The 26,468-nt window shown below is 43.2% G+C and overlaps 1 long non-coding RNA gene and 1 pseudogene across 2 annotated transcripts in view; one reads left to right on the top strand and one right to left on the bottom strand.

Moving 5' to 3' along the window:
• Positions 1 to 26,468, bottom strand: part of LOC146425589 (uncharacterized) — a 289,101-nt gene that overhangs the window by 250,085 nt on the left and 12,548 nt on the right. The gene's annotated exons all lie outside the window — the stretch shown is intronic.
• On the top strand, positions 22,906 to 24,826 carry LOC146425590 (uncharacterized; annotated as a pseudogene).

Genomic DNA, 26,468 nt, shown 5'->3' with positions numbered 1-26,468 from the left:
TAGTAAACTTACTGTCCAGAGTACACAGGCTTCTTCTGTCTGGGTAGCTATTAGGATGTCATCAACATATTGCAATAGCTTCCCTTCTTCAGAAGGGGCTTCCCAGGATTCCAGGTCTTTTGATAGTTGATCCCCAAATAGAGTGGGACTGTTCTTGAATCCTTGAGGCAACACCGTCCAACTGAGCTGAGTTTTGTGTCCGCTTTTGGGATTTTCCCATTCAAACTCAAATATTTTCTGGCTGGTTTCATGGAGAGGGAGGCAAAAGAAGGCATCTTTCAAATCTAAAACAGTGAACCAGGTTAGTTCAGGTGTTAACTCAGTTAGAAGTGTGTAGGGGTTTGCAACCACTGGATAGAGGTCCTCAGTTATTTTGTTTACTGCCCTTAAATCCTGTACCACCCCATATGCCCCCTCAGGCTTGCGGACTGGTAAAATGGGGGTGTTAAAATCAGATTTGCACTCTTTCAATAGTCCTAGATGTAAAAAGTTTCCAATCACTGGGCTAATTCCTTCCTTGTCTTCTTTCTTAAGGGGCTATTGTTTCACTCTGACTGGTTGTTTCCCTTCTTTCAACTTAATTTGTATCGGGGGTGCATTTTTACCTCTTCCAGGTATCTTTGTTGCCCATACCTCAGGGAACACTTGATTCATAATTTCTTCACTAATTTCTCCCTCAGCCTCTGTAGTTGTTAACATTAAACTTAATACCTCAACATATTGTTGATCATTTACTTCCAGAGTAATTTCCCCATCTTTGAATGAAATGGTTGCTTGTAACTGTTCCAACAGATCTCTGCCCAAAAGGGCTTTTGGAGGTCTGGGCATGTACAAAAACTTGTGAATACCCCATTGCTTTCCCAGTTTGTACTTTAAAGGTTTGCAAAAATATGCTTTTTCAGATTGGCCAGTTGTCCCTTGAACCATAATATAATCATCCCCCACTGGCATTAAAGCTTTATCTAAAACTGAATATGTTGCCCCCGTGTCTACCAAAAATTCTATTTCTTTTTCTTTTTCCCTTAGCTTCATAATAACCAGTGGATCCGCTAGGGTGGAATCCCCCGGTCTTCTTCAGTTTTCTTTCACATGTCTGATGACTCCTTCTCGGCCTCTTCTTTGCTGGTTGTTCTGCTTTCTTTTTGGACATTGGTTCTTCCAATTACCAAATTCCTTACAGTTAGCACACTGATCTTTACCTAACTTAGGTGGGGCTTGTCTGGGTGGTCCTTGCTCATGTTTTTCCTTTCTTTCTTCTCCTACTATTGCTACTAACTTTCTCATTCCTTGTTCTTACCCCTCTTCTCAATAACTAAATACTCTCCATGCTTCATTTAATAAGGTCTCCAAGTTTCTGGCATCCACCCCCTGAAGCTTCTGAAGCTTGTGTCTGATGTCCCCTGTAGACTGCCCCAGAAAGTGATTTGCTAGTTGCTATATTCCTACATCAGATTCAGGATCTAATGCAGTGTGGCGACGCATGGCGTGTCTCAGGTGATCTAGTGTGGCTAGCACAGGTCTTTCTCGTGAGAACATTCTGCTGTGTTTTATAAACAAAGATAAAGTTTGGATGTTTTTTAAAACAGTGTCTCGAGATTTGGACAGTTCAGGCCTCGCCAATCAGGCCTAGGGGGAGGTTTCTGGCTGACCAATCTGGGCGACCTCTGAAAAGTCTATATATATATTGAAATCAAAATAATAAACTTTTTTTCTTGCCACACTGAGAACTTGGGTCCTTTTCCCTGCTAGCGGCTCAACAGCGACAATCTAGGAAGCCAGATGGTGGCTCGGAAGGACCCTGTTTAATTGCATATAAGGCTGACCAATTTATGATTTTAGGAATGGCCCTTTCCATCCCTTTTGCTACCAATTCTTGGAAATCTTTTAATTTTTGCCTTTCTGCTGACCTGTTTGGATCCCAGTGTGGGTCTTGAAGTGGGAAATAATCTTTTACATCTTTTTGTTGTGTTTTATAAAAGTCCTCTGCCAAATCCCCTCCTGTTTTTAAAATTGTTTTTCAGTTTCAGTTAATGCATCCAATAGCAAATGCATAACACTCCAATCTGGATTGTGGTGCTTAATTATAAATCGTAAGCGTTTAGCAGTACCTACCAGATCAGTTCGATAATTTTTGGCCACTTTTTCCCATGCGTCTAGGTCGATTGTAGAAAAAGGTACCTTAATCAGCACTGCTTCTCCCTCTGGTCCCACTGCTTCCCTTAAGGGGGCTTGTAGCGCCTGTTTCCTGGTCCGAGATGCGACAGGGCTGTCTGGGCAAGAGGGAGTTGGAGTCAATGTTCCTTCTGAGTCCACATCTTCCTGTCTCCTAGGGGGAGGCTTAAGCAGATCAGTTGAATCCTGTTCTTGCATTTCTTGGTAAACCTTATCTGATTTTATACATCGCTCTCCAATGCTGCAAGAGGAGCAACGCCTCTTAATTTTTCCCCTTTTGTTTTTGTCTTCCTTTTCAAGGGCTAATACCATAGAGTCAATGGGAGGTCTAATCCCACAATCTCTTTGCCATTCGGGGTGATTTCGAAGGGAGAAAAAGATATCAGCATAAGATACCTCACCCCATTTTCCTTCCCATCTTAAAAACAACATTAACTGTAACAGAGTGTTATATTCTAAAGACCCATGTGGAGGCCATCTAATTCCATCATCTAGCTTGTACAAAGGCCACCACTGAGTTGAAAATTTGATAAGAGTTCTTTTATCTTCTGTACCTCCACTCCCTGCAATTTCCTTCCAATGTGCTAAAACACAGCCAAGTGGAGTCGTTTTAGGAACTTCTTTGCTTTGCCTAGTTCCCATCTTATCTACTTCCTTCTCTTGGTTTTATCTCTCTTCTAGGCAAACCTCTTTTCACACTGCCTTACTGTTTTTTCCCAATTTTCTCCTGCACTGACCAGGTTTCAGGAACTAAATGACTTTCCACACACTAAGGCAATAACAACTGCTTCTGACCACTCTGTCACAATAGTAAGCGCATCCCTTTCGTTAAGGTCTCCGCTTTTTATTTCAGCTATTCTATGTCGAGCTTGAATTTCAGAATCCTCACACGCTGGACAGCACTTTGATCTCAAATGAAAAACGCGATACCACTTTTTGTGACATGCAGCACACTCACACAATGCCCAAACCTTACAGTAATTATTTTTACATTCAGGACAAAAAGGTATTTTTGGCATCAGGCAAGCATCTCATTTATTTCACTCAAAGTCAAGCTGCTATGAGAGAGAGGGAAAAAAAGGTCAAGATAAATTACTAAGAAGGAGGAAAAAATAAAAAAGCAACCACTCTTTGTATGCTCCTATTTTTCCACTAAATAAACTCAATATTCACAATATTTTTCTAAAATTACACTGCTAACAAGGGACTTGGTGTTTTTTTTGTCCACGCAAAACTTTTATAATGCTCCAACTTTATTTTCTTTACAACCTGCCCAGTCGTTCTCTGACAGGTCAGTAAAATAATAATATCTCCTAACTCCGCAAGCCTGCAAACCTGACACTGTTTTAAAACCCACTAACCGTACTGTGGCGCAGCTGCTGTACTACATCCACATAAAGCCAAAGGTCCGGGGGCTATGCTCTTTTTATGTAGCCACTGGGAAAAAAACAGTGTCTTCTAATTGGCCGCGGTGTAAAGTTTTCCTTTATTCACTTACCACTACTATTTCAATCAACTGCATACACTCACCCAAAGCTTTATAACAACTTCAAACAATTACACACAGCATACCCTTACCCTAACACAACAATAAACACTTATTACAACACAATAAACACTTTTACAACCACAACAACAAATTACAACAAAAATTCCAAAAACCCAAACTAATATACCAAAGCTAATAATTCACAACCATACCCAAATATTCATTCCAACTTTATTAAACCACTTGCTTCATCTCATACACACATACACATACAAACACAACACCGGTGTTAACAACAGTTCAAACTAATTTCCTTTGGGATTCACTCGATCCACCACCAGGATCACTAGCGGCCACCCTATCGGTCAGCGAATCCTCCCCCACCAGCTAAGGACAGCGAATTACCTTGCCGGTTCCCGGTTCCCCTAGCCAGTCGCTTGCAAGCTCAACCCACTCAAGGACAACACTGCTCACAGAGACGTCTCTCTGTGACTTATCAGCAGCCCTAGACACTTACAGGCTTCCCTATACCCAAACCAACATACTGTTTCTCCGCCTTTTTAGATGGTCATTGTTTGCCCCCGCAGTGAGCAGCCAAGGAGTGGAGTTCCTCCAGTAAAATCCCGGGGTGCGCCTTAGGATGTCAGCCCCTCAGTCGATCCTGCAGCCAGGCAAACCTTGTCCACCTGGGTCACCAAAATGAGGCGCGGATTGACTCCACAACTCAAATAGTTATGAAGTAGGTATGCGTTTATTCCAGCTGGGGTGCATGGGGGGTAGCCCCTCCAAAGGCATGCACACCGTCAGCAGCACTTCACTTGATTTATATTAGGTTACAGATTACATATGCATAAAGTTAGACAAAGCCCCAATACATATTCATTACCTATCCCCGCTTCGTATTATAATGAGTTCAAAGTTCATTTAAATATGCTCGCACAAGCGCAGTGTCACAGATTAATTGTGGGCGAGGGTCCCGAAGATTAATGAGGGGCGAAGTTAGTAGTCTTCCTCAGGATAAACTCTTCACCCTGTTCCCTTGCGCATGCTGCCTTGGTTCTTGGTCCAAGTCCAAGCCTTAGAACTAACTTGAGCCAGTTCTGGGGTCCGAGAGCAGGATGTTCGGTCACACACAGTAGTTTTTCTCAATTATTTGGCTTTCTTCTCTATATCCTCCCCGATACTAGGTAGGCACAAAATCATTAAGCGAATAATACATTGTCTTCAGCAAGCAAATCTTAGTAAATCATTATCCAATCTCTGGCCTTCTAAATCAGTTCAAAAATTATTATTATTATCCAGCTTCTAGTTTTCTTAAATTAATAAATTCTAGCTCACCCTAAATCAATGGGAAATGCCCACGACCTCTCCCTTTATTCATGAATAAAGTTACAGGACTCCTGTCGCTGTAATACCTGGAGAGAATGCAGCAGGCACACACGAACATGGATCCAGCAAAAGCAAAGAGTGAGTTTATTTTTACATCCCCCACTTATATGTGCTAAAATACCATGGGTGATTGGTCAGTGGTCACCCACCACCTGGGGTGATTGTCTGAAGTCCTACAACACCCAATTCCAAACACTCTCTGCCTTAAACCCAAAACAGATCAGGGAAAACAGCAGGTTTTCAATTATTATTTACAAAATCATCTCACTGTTTTCATAGTTTGCATGGGAAAGGAGAGTCTCCCAGGGAAAAGCTTCTGCTTGCAGCCCTTCAATATCCACAGACTCCTCTGTCTCCTTTTTTGACATAAACCTCTGGTGTTTGTGGATTAATTTTCCTGACAACATCAATCTAGGGCAGGGAGGAGATGTATTCCCTCATCATCTACAGAAAATAGCTTCCCCAGCATAAAGAGGCTGGCAGTGTAAAGGCAAAACACTGAGCCATTATTTGTGTTAACATGTTCCCAAACTCAGCAAAATAAAGAGATAAACAGTGCAGCTGAAAAACTCCATGTCCCCACAGGAGCTTGCTATTTGTCGTGGTTTAAAAGACAAATGTCTTCCAAGGAAGGCAGGAATCTTGCTGGAATGGAAAAAGAGACTCGCAGCCAGCTAAGAACTGCCAAACACCTGTTCCCTTCCCCAAACGATTACAGTGGTATGCCAGAGTGATTGGCTACATCTTTTGTTAACTCAATCACATACCATTCATCCCCAGGGCATCCCCCCTCCTTCCCCGAGTGTCTCTTCAGATGAAAAAAATGGGAAAAAATTCACTGAGAAACCTAACCTACAACATTATCCACCCCAAATTCTTTCCCATACTAACATGTTAAAACAAACTTAGACTTTTCAACTATATACATACATGCATTATTCTAATTATATATATATATACATCCAGATATGGATACAGGTACAGTGTCATGGACAGTTCACCCAAAAATAAGGTCCTCTTGAGGTATAAATCATGTGTCTCTGTGGGAATCGATGGCAGGTCTGTCTAGGTCTGTCTCGGCTCACAAACACCCACCGGGTTACAAACAACCTCATACCCGTGAGAACCTTAGCATGAACAGAAGCAAGAAGTAAAAATAAAGTGTGGACAACAACCCATACCCGTGGGAACCCGGGTGTGGACAGAGGAGAGAAGCAGAAAACAACAAGGCGGAAAAACAGGGAAAAATTCGCACCTGCAAGAGGGAGGCTGTTTTTCACAAAAGATGTGTACTAGGAATAACTGACCAATGGTGTTGTGAAAAAGAAGTGAGAGCCAATAGCTATATGGCAGGAATCTTAGAAAATAGTATAAAAAAGACTTTGTAGTGAGAAAGGAGCAGTCAATAGGTAACTCAAGTTAACTACTGGGAGACAGAATATGTGAATTCTAAAACCTAGAAAAACAGGATTCCCTTAATCTTATCAAGGTAAGAGGGACAAAAGGATCCATTTGAAGCCAGCACAAGAAATCGCTGAATCATCCTATGAAGGACTATGCATGCTCCAGAGAGAAAGGTGAAAAGTGCATTGTGATAAAGACTTTTGGGGCCTTCATCCTTGGAGGTTACTTTGGGAGTCTCCAAAGACCACTGGGACATATGGAGCATACGTGGTGCACATGCTAATGATATTAAGACTTCTGAGAAATGATTTGTATAACCACTCCTATCCCAGGGAATGTGATGAATATTCATGAATTTTACCTATAACACTGGGTCTTTGGAAGTACCAAGGTGTGTGTTTGGAGGAGTGAATCCCCCACACCCGGTGCACCAAATAAAGCAAATACCCACTTTTCTGACTTAGTCTCTGAAGTGTCTCCGGGCTCGCTTGGGGTGAATCAGTAGCAATAAATTTCTCTCTATCTTTCACCTTCCTTCCTGGCTTGGAGCTGATTTAGGAAAGAGACAAAACTTCACAACCTATATAATTTTAAGTTGCAAAGCCGGTATGTTTATTGCCGCGCCGGGCACGTGGGAGGTAGCCTTCCAAAGACACGCGTGCCATCAGTCCTGTATAGCTCAGTATATATGTGGTTACATGTTACAAATTCATAGACTTTCCCAATACGCTTATACATATGCATAACCTATCCCTGCTTTGTATTATAATGAGTTCAAAAGTCATTTTTATATCCTTGCGCCTGTGTAGTTCTGTTTTATGGAGGGGTTTTTGCAGAAGGTCCTTTTCACTGACCTTCTCTCCATCCAAAGGCCAGAACAACAAATTTGGGTTTTTTGGCAGCATGGAAGTTCCAGAGCATCACAGTCCTTGTTTGGCAAACACAATGAATGCTAAGTCAGTAGATATATTGTGTGGTGAGCAGTTTCTGACAAGTTATCTCTTAACTTCTGATTCCCTTGTATCAGAGCCATGTTTTTTGTGTCATGTGTCCATCTCTACTGTGACAAATGGTGACCCTGGACATGATGCCAGAGACCTACAGGACTTGATTCTGGAGAACAACGGGACGGGAGCCACGGAGTCGGAGGATACTGGAGGGTGGCAGGGTGCGTGCCTCGGAGACGGAGCCCAGGGTGGCATAAGAGATCCAGATCAGACTGCAGACACCTTAATTGGGGTGAGCTTAAGGTGAGCCGCTGGGAACAGCTCTAACATGGGAAAAAAATTTAATTAGCCAGGAAAAAACTGTGCTCTCTATATGGAAATCCTTGCTAAAGCACACAGACGTTCTAGCAGATAGCAGTGTTGCTTTTAGTGTGAATTCCTGGAAGGCAGATGGGGAAAAGCTCTGGGACACTGTTTCTCACGGAGACAGAGACGCACGGGAACTGGCAACAACTTGGCGCTTGCTTTTTGAAACTTTAAAACAATGTAAAATAGGGCAGGAGAAGGCGATGAGAGGCAGCCACAAAAAAGAAACAACATACCTGGGAAATGATTAACAATGTGGCCAAATCAATGGTGTGGCACTTGGCTCGGGACACATTGCTGCAATTACAGCTGAAAAATATCACCTCAGCAGCTAATTCCCCTGCTGCGACTGCATTGCCTTTGGCTCGTCTTTCCTCTGCTTGGAGGCAGCACTCTTCCCTTGGAGGCATCCCGAAGTAGTTTGAAATGTATTGCAAACTATTCTCCACATTGGAACAACTTTGTTATTCCTTGCAGAACTCTCTGTTTTCTGAGCGAAAGAAGCCTTGATGTTAATAACCTTAGTCCCAGGGGCTGCCAGAGGACGGGGCGGCGGCGAATCCCGAGCAGGTCTTGCTAAGGCGTGCGGCGTTTTCCTCCCCCTAGAGGCTTTGAGCTGCCCGTCTCGGCACGGGCTGAGCAGAGGCATGGGGCAGCTCCGCCACTTTTTTCCTCCTCGCTTTCCCCTGTGCGGCCCCCCATATGGCAGGGGAGCAGGCAAGCACCGGCTGTGCTGCGCGGGGGGGGCCCTGTCAAGGCTCCACAGATTGATTCATGAATGTATTTTCAAAGTGCTTTTTTAATTAGTGCAACTGAGTTGTATTTTGAACTTGTTTCCAGCTTTTCACAATAAGAAAGTCTTGCAGTGAGATAATTGAACTGACAGATGATAACACCTTGATTGATGGAAACTTGGGCCCAGGGCCGGATTCCTTGCTGAAGCTTGTTTTAAAAGTGTTTATCTTAAGTATACCTCTGATGTTCATGGAGTCTTAGCCAGATGTAAATTGTTCAACTCACCTTTAGCTTTTCCCAATGTATTTTATTTCATCTTTATGTTGGAAAATATACCAGTTTAAAAGTTTTGTATAACTTTAGTCAAGGGGTTTTGTTTGTCTTTACCCCGGGAAAAGGTATTTTAGGTTTCTTTCCAGGGCATTGTTCTACCAGGGGAGGTCTGGTGGACTCAGCATATCAACAGACTGGGAGTAACCAAGAGCGCCCCTGCTGGCTGTGACCGTAACTGCACCAAAGGGAAGGGTGTCTAGCAGCCCAGAGACAGCTGCTACTGAGTTTTCTAGTTTTGTTTGTTGCTGCTAATGTTGTTGCTTGTCTGCCTCGTTATAGATACTAGTAAAGAACTGTTATTCTTTTTCCCATATCTTTGCTTGAAAGCCCTTGATTTCAAAGTTATAATAATTTGGAGGGAAGGGGGGGTGTCATATTCTCTATTCTAAGGGAAGTTCCCACCTTCCTGAGCAGACAACCTGTCTTTCAAACTAAGACAGATCTTGGCACCCAAGTGGGACTTGAGGGCATTGAGAGAAAAGGGTGAAAAAGGAATAACTGTTTCTGGGTAACCTATGTTAGTTTGCTGAACATAAAAACCTCACTAAGTGGCACCATGTTGTCTAGCATCCCTTGGTTCAGCTGGCACATACTCATGGCCACATTTTTCCCATTCGTAACTCCCTATCTAAACATGGGTTGTATAACCTAGGCTATTGTGGCTGTTATCCAGTTCGCACTATGGGTCAATAAGGTGAGGAATTTATGGACTTTTCACGTCTTTTGGATGGCGAGCACATGGTTACAGGGCTTTAACACTGTGAGTGCATGTTTTTGGAGTTTGTTTGGTAATGGTACCTTTTGTGAGGAGATAACACCAGGGGAAGTTTTTCCCAACCTTCCACCCATTTTTTTGGGCCTATCCCACCAGCACTTGAAGGGTTCAGATATTCTCTCAATGCTAATGATATCGTACAGTGGTTGGTGTTGCTGATAGGTCTATTCCACTTAGCATTCAGAGTTAAGGTGAGACTGCCTTGGGTAACCACTCTAACATCTGCCCCAGGGACTAGGAATGCCGTCCCAGAGCCCAGGGATATTGCCCCAGAGCCGAGAGATACTACCTCAGAGACTAGAGATGCTGCCACAGAGCCCAAGGCTATCCCAGAGCCCGAGGGTGCCCCATAGCCTGACCCTGCCCAACAGCCTGACCCTGCCCAACAGCCTGCCTCAGAATAGAACCGCCCGGATTGGGTGGGGGTATTGGTGGAGGAGATGCACCAGATATACCAGGTGCTGAGGGAATACACTTCCCCAGTTGGTGGAAAACACTCTCCTTGCCCCAAAGGGGAAGAGTCTGATGGTGCAGCAGTGGAACCCACAGATGTTACAACTGTCCAGGTTCCAGCTGAACTGCAAGGGCAGTCACAGCCAGCAGCAGTTGCCTCTGTGCAGCAGAAAAAGTATAAAACCAAATCAATACGCCTGATTTAGAGGACAAGAAGTTAGATAATGATTTATTACGGGCTGCTTGCTAAAACAATATATATCGCTTGCTTAATGGTTTTTGCGCTTGCCAAGCAGAAAGGGAGGATGCAAAAGGAATGCAAGACCATTGATAGGAGTGAAGTAACCGTGACCAGATATCCTGCTTTTGCACCCTGAAACCAGCTAGAGTCAGCTTTAAGGTTTGGACTTGGACCAGGAACTCAGGGAGCATGCGCAAGGAGGCAGAGTGAAGAGTTCATCCCAAGGAATACTCCTTACTTCATCCGCCAGAGACCACCAGAGACTCCTGCCCACCAACACCAGATGGCACTGCGCAGGCGCAAGCATATTTAAATGAACTTTGGACTCATTATAATACGAAGCGGGGATAGATAATGAATATGTATATGGGCATTGTGTAACTTCATGCATATGTAACCTGTAACCTGATATAAACCAAGTGAAGTGCTGCTGGCAGTGTGCATGCCTGTCGCTGTTGAGCAGCTAGCAGAGTAAAAAACTCAGTTCTCAGTGGTAAGAAGGAAAGACCTTTATTGTTTTGATTTCATCATATATATAGAGTTTTCACAGGTCACCCAGATTGGTCAGTCAGAAACCTCCCCCTAGGCCTGATTGGCCAGGCCTGCACCGTCTAGATCTTGGGACACTGTTTTTAATAACATCCAAACTTTATCTTTATTTATAAAACACAAAAAGAATTCTCATGGGAACGACCTGCGCTAGCTACACATGCCTTTGGAGGGTTACCCCCGTGCACCCCAGCACTAGAATAAAACATACCTACTTTAAAACTTTATGAGTTGTAGAGTCCATCCGCGTGTCAAATTGGCACCCAGATGGGACTAAGTCTGCTTGGCTGCAGGAACGACTGAGATGCACACTGAGATTTTCCTGGAGGAACTCCACTCCTCAGCCGCTCACTGCGAGGGCAGACAACGACCATCTAATATGGCAGAGAAACGGTATGTTTTGGGTATAGGAATGCCTGTAAGTCATATGTGTGTGGCTAGGGCTGCTGATAGGTCATGGAGAGACGTCCCCAAGCACAGCATAGTCCCTGTACTGAGTAGGTTAAGCTTGCAAGCAACCAGCTAGGGGACTGGGAACCAGTGGAGTAATTTGCCGATCTTAGCCGGTGGGGGGATTCGCTGGCTGATGGAGCAGCCCACTAGTGATCCTGGGGGTAGATCGAGTGAATCCAGAGAAAAACTATTTTGAATTGCTGCTAACACCAGTGTTTGTGTGAGTGTGTGTGTATGAGACGCAGACTGGATAGCCTGGATCTGCGAAGCAAGTGCAGAGTCTTTATAACCATGGTTTCAGATCCCCGCGAGGGGACCGGCTGGTGAAGAGATTAAGTGAGTGGTTTAATAAAGTTGGAATGAATGCTTAGTTATTGTTGGGAATTATTAGTTTTGGTATATTAGTGTTGTGTATTGGAATTTATGTTGTAATTTTTTGCTGTGGCTGTAAGAAGCCACATCATGTTGTGTTAAGTATTAGCCATGTGTTGTATAAATTGTAGTGTAGTTAATTTGGATTGGAGTCATTGCTGTGTGTGTTTAAATTAGGTTAGAGTTATATTTTACCAAGCCTTGTCACAGAGGATATCCCCCCCTCTCCCCGCCCCAGTGGCTATATCAAAGGAGCATAGCTCCTGACCTCTGAGTTTATGTGGATGCAGAACAGCAATTGCGCCATGGCATAATTTGTGGGTTTTAACACAATGCCGGTTTTGTGAAGTCAAGCAATATTATGCTTCCACTGAGCTGCTAGAAGGATGTGTGGATTGTAGACAAAATAAAGGTTAGAGCATCAAAAAGGTTGTGTGTGGACGAGAGCACCAAGTCCCCTTTCTTAGTGGTTCGATTTTAGAAGAATATTGGGAGGTAACTGTTAGTCAACTTTGTGAAAAGAGACTTACTTAAAAAAAAAAAGATAAAAAGACAAGACTTAGATAAAGAGCATACAAAGAGTGGTTAGTTCACTACACAGGTGACCTGGAGTGGGTAACACAATATTTAAGTGAACTTTAATATATAAAGGTGGTTTTCTTAGTGGTTTGATTTTGATTTTTGGGACAGAGTGGTAAAGATATGAGTGTTTGATTGTGGTTAGGAGCAATAATTATAGTGTTTTTAGTATCTTTAGAAATTTGCTGAGTAACACGGGTTTATGAGTACAGTGGGTGTACACCGTATATGTACATGTTTGTGTAATATATTAAAGCATTTCACCATGGCCAAACCATGGAGAATGCCACTTCTGCAGTGGTTTAGCCTTGACCTTTCCTCCCTTTTTCTCTCTTCCTAGTAGCTTGACTTTGAGTGAAATAAATGAGATGTGTGCTTGATGTCAAAAATATTTCCTTACCCTGAATGTAAAAAACAATCATTGCAAGGCTTGGACACTGTATGAGTGTGCTGCGTGCTATAAAAGGTGGTATTGTGTTTCTACCCTAAGAGCAAAGTGGTGTCTGGCGTGTGAGGTATTCAGTCTTAAATGAAGCTTTAATGCCAGTGGGAGATGATTACATTATGGTTAAAGGAACAACTGGCCAATCTGAAAAAACATATTTTTGTAAACCTTTAAAGTATAAACTTGAGAAGCAATGGGGTATTCACAAGTTTTTTCATGCCCAAATCTCCAAAAGCCCTTTTGAGAAGAGACCTGTTGGAGCAATTACAAGCAACCATTACGTTCAAAAATGGGGAAATTACTCTGGAGGTAAATGATTAACAGTATGTAGAAGTATTAAGCTTAATGTTAGTAACCACAGAGGCTGAGGGAGAAATTAGTGAAGAAATTATGAACCAAGTATTCCCTGGTGTATGGGCAACAAACATACCTGGGAGAGCTAAGAATGCACCCCCAATACAGATCAGGCTCAAGGAAGGGAAACAACCAGTTAGGGTTAAACAATACCCCCTTAAGGAGGACAAAGAGGGAATTAGCCCAGTGATTGAAAACTTTTTGCAGCTAGGACTATTGAGAGAGTGCAAATCTGATTTTAACACCCCCATTTTACCAGTCCACAAGCCTGATGGGTCATATCAGGTGGTACAGGATTTAGGGGTGGTAAACAAAATAACTAAGGATCTCTATCCTGTAATTGCAAACCCCTACACATTATTAACTGAGTTAACACCTGAACTAACCTGGTTTACTGTCTTAGATTTGAAAGATGCCTTCTTTTGCCTCCCTCTCCACGAAGCCAGCCAGAAAATATTTGAGTTTGAATGGGACAACCACAAAAGCGGACGTTAAACTCAGCTCAGTTGGACGGTGTTGCCTCAAGGATTCAAGAACAGTCCCACCCTATTCGGGGACCAACTTGCAAAAAATTTGGAATGCTGGGAAGCCCCACCTGAAGAAAGGAAGCTATTTCAATATGCAGATAACATCCTAATAGCTACCTGGACAGAAGAAGCCTGCGTAGTCTGGACACATTAGGCAACGAACTCCTGGACAGAACCGGAAAGAGGCAATCAAGAATGCCCTGATGTCAGCTCCAGCTTTGAGACTTCCAGATGTGAGTAAACCATTCTTTTTTTTCTCATGAGAAACAAGGGATTGCTCTGGGAATACTAGCACAAGATCTGGGTCCATATTGATGAGCAGTTGCTTATTTCTCTAAGCAACTAGACGCAGCAGCCAAAGGGTGGCCGGGTGCCTCAGGGCTGTCGCAGCAGTCGTGCTAAACATTCAAGAGGCACGCAAGTTTACCTTGGGCCAGAAAATGACTGTGCTAGTGTCCCATACAGTGTCTGCAGTGCTGGAAGTGAAAGGCGGACACTGGCTCTCCCCACAGAGGTTCCTGAAATACCAAGCCATCATGGTGGAGCAGGATGATGAGGAAATAGTGGTCACTAACATTGTAAATCCAGCTTCTTTCCTCAGCGAAAACAAAGGAGAGCAGGTACACCATGACTGCCTGGAGACTATTGAGGCCACATACTCCAGTCATCCGGATCTAAAAGATACACCTTTGGACGATGCAGAGACCTGATTTACTGATGGAAGCAGCTGAAGCAGCTACGTCATCAGTAGAAAGTAACATGCAGGGTATGCAGTTACCACCTGTAAAGAGGTAATAGAATCCGGACCCCTGCTGACAAACACCTCTGCACAGAAGGCCGAAATAATTGCTTTAACCCATGCCTTAGAAATAGCAACAGGAAGGAAGGTAAACATCTATACGGACTCAAGGTGTGCATTTGGAGTTGTACATGCACACGGGGCCATTTGGAAAGAAAGAGGACTGTTGAACTCGCAAGGGAAAAGCATCAAACGTGCACAAGAGATAGTGCGACTGTTAGAAGCAGTCCAGCTACCTGAGAAGGTAGCAGTCGTGAACATTAAGGCACACCAAAAAGTGAACTCAGAATTGGAAGAAGGAAATGAGCTGACGGACAGAGAGGCAAGAGAAGCCACAAAAGGTGAGGTGACAACTGAAGGGGCTTTAATTCCAGATGGCCAAATCTCCCTAGAAGGTAAGCCAACCTATAATAAAGAAACCAAAAACTAATTGAGGATCAGGATATTTAAATGAACTTTGGACTCATTATAATACGAAGCCATATCATGCCCAGTTAATGATGTTGGGGAACCAGGGCCCTCACAACCAGCAGGGGAGCCTTAGCCTGTAATCATCAAGGAGTGCTTGTAGTAGTGGAGTATCCGTATTCTGTGGAACGACATTGTGCTTCACAGGTGCAAGGCTTTTTCGACCTGGTTATGTCAGGTTTGGGACCTTATGGGCCCAGGCATGCAACTGGATAGTAACGAGGCAAGGAATTTGGTATCTTTGACCCAGGACCCAGGTGTTGACAAGGTGTTTGTGAGGGTGTCAGGGCCCCTTTCTCTCTGGGAGAGGCTTTTAATGGGTGTAAGAGAGAAGTTTGTTCACAAAGACAGAATGCAGGAGCACTACTGTAGATTGCCCTGGAAGACCATTGAGGAAGGGATCCAACTGCTGAGAGAAGTGGCAGTACTGGAGGTGCTTTTTGGGAGGGACGGACAGGACGAAAATGATCCTGACAGGGTCAGGTTGTAAGGGTCAGTCAAAGAATCAAGTTTTCTCTCAACATTTCTCATCACAAACCACAGGTGCAGGACTTATGCCGGTATGCAGAGAATGCATTGTACCTGCCAAAAGTAGTATGGAACGAGTGCTTTGTACCTGCCAGAGCTGGTACAGAACGAATGCTCTGTGCCTGCCAAAGCTGGTACAGAACAAAGGCTTTGCACCTGTCTCCCTGACACCCACTATTGTGAAAGATCCATGAAGCAAGAAAATTAATGATGGGACTTACCATGGACCCATAGACTCCCTGCTACCCATTATTGTGAGGGGACCTGCCTCCAAAGTCGACCACGCCTCAGACACTCCTCTCTTGGCATGTGTGGCCTGCCAAGTGGAGTTTGGCATATCTCCGCAAGAATTAAGGGGGAGCAAAGGTGAGTCGCAAGGAGGAACCAGATGTATGAACTAGCATAAAAGACAGCTCTGGAATAACTGAATTCTGAAGATCTTCCCCACCGTGAGATCACATTGATCAAGACAGAGGAAGAGGAATGCCTTCTGGACCAGGACCCCCAGAGATGCCGGACGTCTGTGGACCCGTGGTGGTAGCTATAAACCCTTTTTTCTTCCCTTTTCTCCCTATCTTTTCCTTTATTCTCTCTCTCTATCTCTTTCTATCGCAAGCTGCTTTATGGGCACAATTATTAAAGTTCCTATTTGGATTCAAATTTAACTCCCTTGACTTGTTGAAATATTTTTGCTTCACTTTCTTTTTGCACTCCGAGATCATAGCTGGCACAAATCATCACGCATCCGCTTATGAGTGGACCATGACATTAAATTGGCATCACGGAGACAGGATCCTGATAGAGGCAGGGGGGTGAAAGCCCTCCAAACTCATTTTTTGAGGACTCTATTGGGATTCCAGCTATCAGAACTTAAAGTGCAAAATAGGGGAGTCAAATTTTTATTTTAGTGACACCTGAGAAAGGGTGGCCTTTGGCAACTGTCTAACTTTCTTGAGTGGATTTGATCTTTTTTTGGTTGTTGTATTGTTTTTGAGATTGTTTTGTTTCTGGGTCAGGATAGAGAAAATGTTTCTCAAGTGAATTTGAGTTGGGTTTTTTTGTTTTTTTTTTTTTTTTTGTTGTTGTTTTGTTTCTGAGTCTGGATAGGGGAAACAATGACTGAAAAACAGGAGAATAGGGATTCTCAGTTAGTTAATGATAGAGATTTATTTTTTGCATTTTTGGATAAGTATGGTGCTTGACCTCTCCTGTTGGGGAAGATTGATCTTGAGAAAATTGGAAAAATTTGCAGAGTATAGTAGACCAGATTTCTTTACTGCAGAATGAGGCTATGGTTAAGTTTTTACTACCAGGAAAAAGCAGGGCAATAGTCTGCTCTGTTTTAGGTGCCAGCTTGGTTGTAGCCATTAAAGACTGTCTTAGTGTAGTGATGAGGAAAAAAATCATAGAATCCTTAGAAAACCTGGTGCACTGTCACCAAACAATTTCCAATCTGGAAAAGGAATTAGAGTGCAAGGAGGAAGAAATCCATTCATTAAAGGCTGTTCTTGAAGTAAATCATTTTATCAGTACCACTAATTCACAAAACACTAGTTCATAGGATATAGTATCATCAGGATCAATTAACCCGATGTATCCACAAAAGGAATTGGAACAAATGAGAAAACTTGACAAAAATCCCCTTCATTTAGGACCCTTAATCAAAACTGAATTTTCTTATCTTAACGATGAAGATACAGACCCCCATATAACCACCAAGGAAACACCCTGTTCTGCCACTGAACTGGCAAAGTTAAAAAGGGAATATGGGCATCTTATCAAAGAATCTGAAACAGAATATGTGTGGCGTGTGTCTTTAACTGGGGGTGACCAAATACAATTGAGTGAAAAGGAGGCCGAGGGTTATTGGGGCCATGGAGTTTTCTTAACAACAGGCGATCACCAGGCCCCATGGTCCTTAACTCAGTGTGCTGCTTACTGGGCTGGAGGGTTAAACCCTCTGGACAGGGGAGACCCCTTGGCAATAACAGGCACAGATGACCAATTACTAGAAAGTGTGCACAAAGCTCCTTGCCTACAAATTATACATGAGAGAAAATTAATTCCTGGATGTGAATCACCAATGACGTTGCCTGTTAACCCTGAAATTATGACTCCCTTGTCGCTGTTTCAAGATGGGAATAACACACAAAGACAACTCCAGGCCAAGTAGAAAGGAAGGCAGAAGCCCAGTTTATTACAACATAGTCTCTTTTATACTATTTTCTAACATTCGTGCCATATAGCTATTGGTTTATAACCTGTTATTGTACAGCACCATTGGTCAGCTATTCCTAGCACACATATTTTGTGAATAACAGTCTCCCTTTTGCAGGTGTTACATACCAAGTTGTTTTTCTGGTCGTTATCTGTTCTTGCTTCTGTCTCTCACAGGTATAAGGTTGCTCGCAACATGGTCCATGTCTGTGAGCAAAGGCAGGCTAGTTGTCAGTTCCCACACTCCCTTAATAAGGGGATTCTCCGAGTCACTCAAAACCACAGGGATAAGTCTCCAGAGAACCATAGCGTCAATAGGTCCTGTAGAGAGGTTGGAGAGTTTTATGCGCAGAGGTGATAATAGCAGAAATACAGGCAATACCGATACAGACTCTTACACAAATTCCTCTGACTTTTCAACACCAGCCCTGCCAGGTAACAGACCTCACCCTAGACCTAAAGTCTGGACGTGGGGGGAGATAGCACAAGAATTAATTGATTACAGTAGAAAATACTATCTTGTGAAGCCTTTGGAAAAAAGATCAAGAGGCATCCAGCAAGTAGGAGTTAAAAATGCACTGCCCCATCCCAGCAAGACTGCAGATGTTGCCAAGGAACAGTCACAACCTAAATCCCTTTCGGTCTTAATTGAGTGGTGGCATTTAGGGCTTAAAAAAGGAATTCCTAAAGATTTAATGGATTGTTTACCTTTAGATAAATTGAGCAAACTGGTAACCCAGTGTCATGTGCCAAAACCACATTCCTTTTCCTCTGTGAGAGAAAGTGCATTCGTCACAGCTTCTGCCCCCCCTTTTGCTGAGGGTGCAGATGACATCAAACTTTTTCCTCAGAACAGGGAAACTAGAATCTCCATTTCCTAGTGGTGGGCAGGGAAATGGAGAATGGATTTATATTAGACAGCTCACTAAAACAGAAAAAGGAGATGTGTTAATCACAGCTATTGTGGGACCCAAACGTGCACCAGTGACCTTTTTAATTGATACAGGTGCACAGATTTCTGCCCTGACTGAGGAGATTGCCAAGAGGTGTGGAGTTTCTCCCTTAAGGCGGAATCTATCCATGCTACCATGCTAAATGCTTTAGGTTCAACAGAGATCATGAGTGTCGCTCCAGTAAAATTAATCCTACTGGGGGAAGAGAGCTTGATTACTATTGTAATGGTGATTGGTAATATTCCTTTTAAATTGTTAGGGATAGATGTCCTTAAGAGAAAATAGTGGGAGGATACAGAAGGACTACTCTGGTCTTTCGGAATACCCCAACTGCACATCCGATTGTTGCAAGATCACTAATGTCAAGCAGTATCCCCTTCCTTTGGGACCTAAGGAAGGTATAAAACCAGTTATGCAAGAAATGAAAGAACAGGGAGTCATGATAAATACTCATTCTCCTTTAAACTCCCCTGTATGGCCAGTAAAAAAGCCTAACAGGAAATGGCGACTTACCATTGATTTTCGAAGGCTAAATGCCAATACCAACCCTCTGACTGCCGCAGTCCCGAATTTAGCAGAACTGATAACATCTATTCAAGAACAGGCTCATCCAATTATGGCAACAATAGATGTCAAGGACATGTTTTTTATGGTACCATTGCGACCAGAAGATAGGGATCGTTTTGCTTTCACTTGGGAAGGGCAGCAATATACTTTCACCTGACTTCCCCAGGGGTATAAACATTCCCCTACATTGGCCCATCATGCTTTAGCCTTGGAGCTGGAGCAAATACCAAAACCTGAGGACATCGCTGTCTCAATACATCAACGATGTATTAGTAGGGGGAGATCAAATAGAGAGGGTGGGGGAAACTCAGCAGAATATCATTTCCCATTTAGAAAATCTGGGATTGCAAATTCCCCCAGAGAAAATCCAAAAACCCTCCCAAGAGGTAAAGTTTCTGGGTATATGGTGGAAAGGAGGAATGACCTGTATCCCACCTGACACTCTCACCTCCTTGGATCAAATTAAAATGCCTGAGTCTAAAAAGGAGCTACAACATGCCTTAGGTCTTAGTGTTTTGGAGGAAGCACATCCCAGACTTCTCCAGCATTGCTAGACCTCTTTATGATTTGCTCAGGAAAGGTGCCAAATGAGAATGGACTTCTGTCCAAGATGAAGCACTACAACTGTTGGTTTTTGAAGCTACTGCACACCAGGCCTTAGGTCCTATCCATCCTACAGACCCTTTCCAGGTGGAATGGGGTTTTTCCTTATCGGGGTTGTTGGTACGCTTATGGCAACAGGGTCCTGAGGGTCCAACCCGACCTGTGAGATTTTATTCTCGCAGTTTTAAGGATGCTGAGAAAAGGTATACTACTTGGGAGAAAGGTTTGTTTGTGGTAAGCCCAGCTTTCATTGAAGTAGAAAAAATAGTGCGTAATCAACCAATTGTGTTAAGAGGCCCATTCAAAGTAATAAAAACAATCACTGCTGGGACTCTTCCCCCTGAAGGGGTTGCACAGAAAGCCTCCGTACGAAAATGGTATGCACAGATTGAGCATTATTGCAACGTGTTTTCTGTAACAGAAGGAGCCTCAAAGAACCTTTCTATTCAAGAAATTAAGAGTCTGGATATCAGCCAAGGCAAACCTGCCTCAGTCATCTGGGTGGCCCCTCCTTTTTCCCAAGACCAAACAGTAAATGCTTGGTTTACCGATGCTTCTGCCAAAAGAGAGGGGAAGGTGTGGAAATATAGAGCAGTTGCCCTTCACACTTCCTCTGATGAACAGATTATCACTGAAGGACTGGGTAGTGCTCAAGTAGGTGAACTAATTGCAGTATGGAGAATTTTCCAACCAGAAGCCCAAACCACTTCTCCCATTCATATCTACACAGACTCATATGCTATATTTAAAGGATGTACTGAATGGCTCCCTTTCTGGGAGCAAAATGAATGGTAGGTAAACAGAATACCAGTGTGGCAAAAGGAAAAGTGGCAAGAGATTTTGAGAATTGCTAGCCAAGGCAACTTTGCTGTAGGCTGGGTTGCTTCACATCAGATAGATGGGAGCACTGCAGGAGAGTGAAGTAACAAAGCTGATGAACTGGCTAGACTTGCTCCTATGAAAGAGAATCAAACCTCTGAGAATTGGGAGCGCTTGCTGCATGTTAAGCGTAAGCACACCGGTGCCAAAGACTTGTATCGAGAAGTCCTCGCTCGTGGCTGGCTAATTACCAAAGAAATGTGTAAAGCCTGTATATCAGCCTGCGAGCAATGTCGTACACGACTCGAAAGACACCCTCTAGAGGATGATCCTTTGCATTTGAGTGTAGCAGTGTGTTTCTGCAGATTTCCACGAGGCTTTTCCTTTGTTCTCCTGCTCTGTATGTTATTGGCTGTTTTGAAATATGCACCCTGCCCTATCAGAAGTCTATTGGTGTGTTCCCCCGCCTTTCTTCCCCTCAGACCTTCCTGGATTGGCTCACCAGAGCTAATTTCTGCCCCTCTTCCTTTCCCTTATAAACCCATGCCAGCATCAGTCCGGTGTTACTGTTTTTGGGCTCCCAGCCCTTTTGCCCTTCCCCTGCTCTCCTCCCCCCTTTCGCCTCCCCTGCAACCACCCTGAAGACCCGAATAAACCTCCCTGGGAGAACAGAAACAGTCTCCAGTACGTTCTTTCATCTCACCATGGTTCCTGCAAAGTTTCTGTCGCCTGATTTCCACGCCACTCCGTGCGTTCCCCGGACCGGTGCCGGCCAGCCCGCTCAGCGCGCACACGTAACCTTTTGCCTTTGGAGCGTTGGGGCTCCGGCTGCCTTTTAGAGAACAATGCTTCATTTGAGAGAGGGTAAAGGCTTATGGGATGCCTGGCAGGTGGATTATATAGGTCCCTTTAAAAGATCGGGGGGAAACATTTTGTGCTGGTTGGTGTTGAAATTACATCAGGTTTAGTCCAAGCTGAAGCTTTTAAGAGGGCTACAGGAGACAACACCATGAAAGCACTGAAAGAATGGCTTGGAATTTTTCCAAAACCTCAGGAAATACAGTCTGATAATGGCCCTTACTTCTCTGCTAAGGTTGTGCAAGAGTGGACAAAGACTGAAGGGATTAAGTGGGTTTTCTATACCCCCTACTGCCCTCAAGCTAATGGAATAGTAGAAAGGACCAATGGTCTTTTAAAACGACTCTTGAAACCTCATGAGGGGAATTGGGATGTCTTGACTGTGGGAAGCTGTCAAAGGTGTGAATGATCGTTGGGGAGTAAATGGATGCCCAAAGATCACCGCTTTTTGCCCAAAAGCTTCTACTCTAACACCATCTGTAAAAGAACCTAATGATTCTAAAGAATCATCTTATTTCTCAAGACAACCCGTTCTGGTGGAACTCCCTATTGTGGGAAGTGTACCATTGGTACTAAAGATCCCTTTAAATAAACATGTATGGATAGCCACCAATGCCCTGGGAAAGGAACTTAAAATTAATACCCACTGGATTATTCCATCATTTTAATTCCTTTTTTGCCTAAAAAAGGCAAGCTTTCTATTCTTTGTTTTTGCAGGAGAACCCCGTGGGACTTCGAGAACTCCTATAGAAGAAATATGAATAAAAATTGAAGACTCAAATCTGACAATGACCAACAAAATTTTGATTAGGTTGCTTCTTCTTTTCTGCATTACACCTTTTACCTGTAACCAAAATAGTAATGAATGGCCTTGGTCTCAAGCTTTTGTGGGATATTCTAGCTCTTTCAGGAACTATCCTAAAAACAGACATCCAAATTTGGCTGTAGTCGTAATACATGATGACGAAATTTACCATTCATCCGAGTGGGGTTGGGATAAGAATGAGTGGATTAGAACCCTACCCGGTTTTATTGATGAAAAAATTCAAGTGGGATGCAGAAAAGTAGAATCTGGTTTTCAAAATGAAAAAGCCTCTTATATTTCAGTTCGTGGTTATTTTTCAGATTTCAATATGACATCCAAAATTCGCCCCAGCATTTCAAAAGAAATATGTCCTACTAAAGATTGGAAATGTACTAAACAAGATGCTTTTTCCTTGTGTTGCTGCCAGAAATTTACAGACAACTATACTCCTGTAGACCCAAGTAATATTAATGTAGAAATTATCAAATCTTGTCAGGAAGAGCAAGGTGATTGCTGGTTCAATTTTACTATGGTTAATTCTTTTCTATGTGGTGTGCAAGTGGGTATTTGACCCAAAGAAACCACCATTATCAGGTTTAAACCAGAAGTTCAAAATAAATGCTGTGACTAAACCAAACCTAGTGGCAACACTCACACACCAAAATAAAGATATTTCCCTTGATTTAAACAATAAGGAAACACCCTTTTTTGTCATTACTCAGGGTGATGACATCTATATAAGATGCCAATTAATGGCTGAATCTTTCACCGAACCAGTAAACAGCTATGGTATTGGACTACATGGCTCTATCCTATCATGCAGAACTCAAAATTTGGACTGTTGGTTAAATTTCACTGCAGTAAAATTTTCCCATAAGGTTATGTGTGGAAAAAATGACACCAAATATTGGGGAGAATTAATAATAGAAGTTTCAAAGCCTACGATTCCTCCCAAATTAACACTTCAACCAAAAATCTATGAAGTTGGACCCTTTGTGATTGGAAACACTGGCCAAAAACAAATGATATTTAAACCAGAATGGTCTCTAAAAAAGGTTAAATTACTAATGCAAAATATCTCAGAAATTCAACCTGCCTGTCCTCCCTTTTTACGCACCTCTTATGAGGGATGGACCACCTGGCTACGTAGATCTTTTCGGAGACAAGCATCGAGAGACCTGACTGGTATTTTAGGAACCGGACTGGGGGTTCTAAATAGCATTGATTCGGAGGTGTTATTGAACAAATTGGCTACTACAACCTTTGATCTGACAAAAATGCAACAGCCATTACAATCTTCCCTTTTGGCTTTGGGAACACATCGGTGGCTACTGTCCAATGTGTTACCGAAATGGGAAAAAATAAACATAAAAAATCATGAACCGATTCTAGACCCACTCGGTATGGCCCAAAGTAATATTTCTTTGGCTCTCAGTTGCATTCAAGCTCAATTGTGGATGCAGTCAGTGGCCGCATCTATTATAAGAGAAGGAGAAGAAGGCATTTTTCCTGCAGAAATCCGTAAAATAGTTTGGGATAGTGCTAACAATTTTGAAAGGAACCTCCAATCATGGTGAAAGTTAGTAAATTTTACCTATGATCCTGTTAGTAACACTGCTACAGCTTATGTGTTAACTATTCACAATGCTTCAGTAGCTATGATTTATCCTGTTTTTGCATTAGGCTTGAATCACAATGGGACTATACTCTATCCTTCCGAGCATAGAGCATGGGCCCAAAAGGTGAATGATAAATGGCAAACAATAGACCTGGAATCCTGCATTGTGTGGGAACAACTAGGAATTATCTGTGAAAGTAACACCATCAGAACACGAGATTTTTGTTTAGACACTGACCAGAAGGTTTGCCATTTTGAAATTTGTCCTGAAATTAACCCTGAAACTGTAATAATTTACATTGGCAAGGGTTGTGTATGCTTAAGAACTGTTTGTAGTAATATCACAGTAGGAAATGCAATAGCTTATACCAATAATCATACAAATTTTTGTGTTTGTAATTTTACTGAAATCATGGGGTGTGACTTCTCTTACTCAGCTCCAGTCACTTCCCACCAAATTCTGAAATCGAACTTCACATTGATTCATGAGCTAATGCCTGTATCTATTGGAATGAACATAACTCATACAAAAGAATTGCTGCAGCATCGAGATTATATCCAAATATTAGAGGAGATCAAGAAAAATGGACAAAAAACTCTAATAACAGTTCACCATAATGTAGACAAATTACAAAAGTTCATGAAGAGAGTGAAAAGGGATGGAGAGCATAATTGGTGGGACACACTTTTTGGGTGGTCACCTACTGCTACAGGCATTCTGAACAAGCTGTGTCACCCAATTGTCATTCTCCTGATCCTTTCCCTAATCAGTATCATCCTGTCTGTAATTTTGTACATACTTAATTGGCAAATGATCAAGCAAATGAAACTTTTGTCATCCACATTTAATACACGCAAGCCCTTGAGTGTTATATCCAGTATTGACATACCAAAATCTATTGATATTGAGCAAGCTGCATGGCAAAAGGTTATGTGAAAATTTCCTTCCTTTCTTGTTTCCCTTCCTTCCCATCTCCCCTTCCCCCCTTCCTTAGTGTTACCACCATGTGGTCCCGAAGACAACTCATCCAAAGGACAATTCATCACAAAGAAAGACAACTCACCCAGAAGACGACTCGTCAAAAAGAAGACAACTGGTCCTGAAGATAAATGTTGAGCCACTGGGTGGTGTAAGGGTCGATCCAAGAATTGAGTTCTGTCTCAACATTTCTCATCAGAAACTACTGGTGCAGGACTTACGCAGAGAATGCTTTGTACTTACCTGAAGCTGGTACGGAGCGAATGCTTTGTGCCTGTCTAAGGTGGTACGGAACGAATGTTTTGTGCCTACCCAAAGCTGGTACGGAGTGAATGCTTCGTATCTGCGTAAGGTGGTACGGAACGAAGACTCTGCACCTGCCTGAGTTGGTACAGAACAAAGGCCTTGTGCCTGCCAAAGTGGGTATGTGACAAAGGCTTTGCATCCGTTGCCCTGACACCCATTGTGAAAAACCTGCCGACCATGCCTCGGACACTCCTCCCTTGACCCTGTCAAGTGGAGTTTGGCATATCTCCACAAGAATTAAGGGGGAGCAAAGGCGGGTTGCAAGGAGGGACAAGGTGTATGGACTAGCATAAAAGACAGCTCTGGAGTGACTGAACTCCGAAGATCTTCCCCACCGAAAGATCACATCGATCTTTGCAGAGCCCAAGGAACGCCGACTGAACGGGACCCCAGGGACGCCGGACGTCTGTGGACCCGTGGTGGTAGCTATAGCCTCCTTTCCTTCCCTTTCCTCCCCATCTTTTCCCAGTTTTCTCTCTCTCTATCGCAGGCAGCTCTACGGGCCAAATTAATAAAGTTCCCCCTTGGATTGAAATTTAACTCCCTTGACTTGTTGGATTTTGTGTTTTCTTTTCTTTTTGCACTCTGAGATCGTAGCTGGTACAGACCATCAAGCGTCTGCTTATGAGTGGACCGTGACACTGGCCCTCTGGGTGCCATTTTTAATGAAGCTGTGTCGGGGTTTGACCCTGACTAAACGCCAGGCACCTCAACTCTCTCTTGCTGCAGGAAAAAAACCTGCAAAAATACACATCAGTCTCGTGAGTCAAATGAGATAGGACATTGCTAGGAGGACACACAAAGAAAGGGCAAACAGGCTCCAAGCTTAAAGTTGCAAAAAATGTGATTTAATTACCTAACAGAATTGGAGGATAAAATGCAAGGCAAAAATAAACTTTTCATACACTATTTTGTTCACTCCCCCCCCTCCCTCTTACGAACCCACAGTATTCACCCCCTTTCCTCTTTTATAACCAACAAGCCCGGGTAGGGAGGCAGGGTGTGAGGTATTTTCTCAGTCCACAGAGCAGATCCATAAATCTATTCATCACCACAATTCTTCTACTACAAATACTCTTTATCTTTACTTATTTCTCTCTCTCTCTCTCTCTCTCTCGACAGTTTTTTTCTGCTCTCACTCCCACCCTCTTAAGAAGCAGTCTCTCCGCTCACCCCCTTTCCGTCTTTCCAAACCAGCAACATAGACAGGGGGCAGGGTGAGGGGTTCTCTGGTCAGTCCAATCAGAGAGAGGGGTTCTCTACTTAGCCACGGGGTCCCTCCCACAAGAGACAGTCCTCTGGGAACTTCTTTGGCATGGGTCCAATCTCACGAGCAACATCCCGCCCGAATTCTGCTGCAACATG

The sequence above is a fragment of the Lichenostomus cassidix genome, chromosome W (genome assembly GCF_008360975.1).
Source record: "Lichenostomus cassidix isolate B80296 chromosome W, HeHo_3.0, whole genome shotgun sequence".
Lineage (NCBI taxonomy): Eukaryota > Metazoa > Chordata > Aves > Passeriformes > Meliphagidae > Lichenostomus > Lichenostomus cassidix.
The sequence above is the reverse complement of the archived record's forward strand: the minus strand, read 5'-3'. Positions and strand labels throughout refer to the sequence as shown.